Raw genomic sequence first — 2,500 nt, 5'->3', positions numbered from 1 at the left:
AGTTAGCAAGTCATTAACATATTTGTACAACCAATTGATTGCACACACACAAATTTATCTCCAAAGTGACATGTAAACGATTTAGTGGATTTTTGACATGACATGGACTACCACGTGGCAGCCACATCAGCAAGGTAACACGTGGCACTTGAAAAAATCAATTTAGTATTCTTCTGCCTTTTATTTTTCTACCTTATTCCAGTTAATTAAATTACTTTAATATTTTTAATTCACCAATTTATTTTTATTTTTATTTATATTTCTGTCTAGGCGCAAGACTGGGCGGCCAGCAAGGAGTCGAGACAGGGAGTTAATTTTAAAATTGATTTTTAAAAAATGATTTATTTATTTATTTCCACCTATGCGGAAGACTGGGCGGCCAACGAGGAGTCGAGACAGCCAGGAGTCGGGACTTGGGCAAGGGAGCGGGACAAGAGGTCGGGACTCGCGGCGGGACAAGGAAGAGGAGGAGGAAGTCCGGGACTCGCGACGGGACTGGGACTCGCGCCGGGACTAGGGAGTCGCGGCGGGACAAGGAAGAGGAGGAGGAAGTCCGGGACTCGCGACGGGACTGGGACTCGCGCCGGGACTAGGGAGTCGCGGCGGGACAAGGAAGAGGAGGAGGAAGTCCGGGACTCGCGACGGGACTGGGACTCGCGCCGGGACTAGGGAGTCGCGGCGGGACAAGGAAGAGGAGGAGGAAGTCCGGGACTCGCGACGGGACTGGGACTCGCGCCGGGACTAGGGAGTCGCGGCGGGACAAGGAAGAGGAGGAGGAAGTCCGGGACTCGCGCCTGGGACTCGCGCCGGGACTAGGGAGTCGCGGCGGGACAAGGAAGAGGAGGAGGAAGTCCGGGACTCGCGCACGGGACTAGGGAGTCGCGGCGGGACAAGGAAGAGGAGGAGGAAGTCCGGGACTCGCCACGGGACTAGGGAGTCGCGGCGGGACAAGGAAGAGAAGGAGGAAGTCCGGGACTCGCGACGGGACTGGGACTCGCGGCAGGACAAGGAAGAGAAGGAGGAGGTCCGGGACTCGCGCCGGGACTAGGAAGAGGGGGAGGAGGTCCGGGACTCGCGACGGGACTAGGAAGTGGGGGAGGAGGTCCGGGACTCGCGCCGGGACTAGGGAAGAGGAGGAGGAGGAGGAAGGCCGGGACTGGGACTCGCGGCGGGAGTAGGTAGTGGGGAGGAGGTCCGGGACTCGCAGCGGGACAAGGAGGAAGTCGGGGAGGAGGGCCGGGACCAGGAGTCGCGGCGGGGATAGCAGGCAGGACAGGGAGGGTGGGTGGTCTTCCACAAAAAAAAGTGTGTCTCGGAACTTCCTTAGTGCAGTAGGACGGGGGCCTGCCGAATCCCACAGAGAGTACTATGTGGGGAAGGGTTCCTCTGAAGCGTCTCGGGAAAAGTCGTGAGGGGGTGACGGTTGCTCGGTGCCTACGGGTCCCGACTGCTCGCTGCCTTCTTTGAGCCCAGTACCGACGTTCGCAGGGGGATACCTGGATACTACTGGGGTTACCTGGATACTTCTGGCGTGTTACCTTGGATCAGTGAGGAGTGGGGGTTAGTTTCCCGGCGACGCGACCCTCTGAGGAGGTCCCGCGGAGGGTCGCCGAGTATTATATGGTGAGCTGGCTGTCAAGGATTGTGAGTCCCGCTGCCAAAATTTTTTTTGGTGCGCGGGCGACTGGAAAAAGAGGGTTGGTCTTGTGCCGATACGCGTAACGTCGCAGCGAGTCCCAAGAGCTAGTAACCATTTTTGGCGGGGGGCGATGGCCTCGGTATTGTCAAGCCATTCTCTCATTCATTTGGGAGGGTGGGGAGAAGTGTTTGCCGAGGCCGTTCAAGCTCCGCCTGGTCGACCACCACTGTGACCGCCACCGCGCTCGATCTCTATTGCAAGCTCAGGTGAAATTCCTGATAAACTTGGAGGGGGTGTGGGACGCGTTCGCAGTGTGGGCCGAGGAGTCATAACATCCCAGGTCGGAATGTGAAAATGGAACTTCGAAACCGGTGAGAGTTCTCTCGTCGGCTAGGGGTTTCACAAAAGTAACATTTCTATAAATTTCTATCCGACCCCTCCATTAATTTGGAGGGGCGATGGGCCCCGGGATTGGACATACTTCTTGCTGATTTGTCTTTTGAGGAAAATCCTTCGCGGTGATGGTTACTTTTTCATTTTTTAATGTGTGTATCGGCCTCGTCGGTTTCTCTCTTTCCTGGTCACATTCCCGAAAAAGGCCGCAGCACCTATGATTCTCTTCCGGGGGGGTCTAACTCTCCCTCTCTCTCTATCCTTCTCTTTGTCTGGCTCTCTCTGGCTTCACTTTTTGTGGTGTGTGCCTCTGGGGGTCTGGTTGGAATTTGCCGTTGGCTTTTTTGCCCTCTCTTTTTGCCTTTTATCCATCGCAAAGAAGGGTGTGTGTGTTCTCACCTGGGGTTGGAATGAAGGACGGGGAACCTCCTCGTCTTGTGAAGTGGGACCATCTTTTAGGATGATGGC

This window comes from Physcomitrium patens, chromosome 20 (genome assembly GCF_059467195.1).
Source record: "Physcomitrium patens ecotype Gransden chromosome 20, ASM5946719v1, whole genome shotgun sequence".
Lineage (NCBI taxonomy): Eukaryota > Viridiplantae > Streptophyta > Bryopsida > Funariales > Funariaceae > Physcomitrium > Physcomitrium patens.
Note: the sequence above shows the minus strand (reverse complement) of the source record.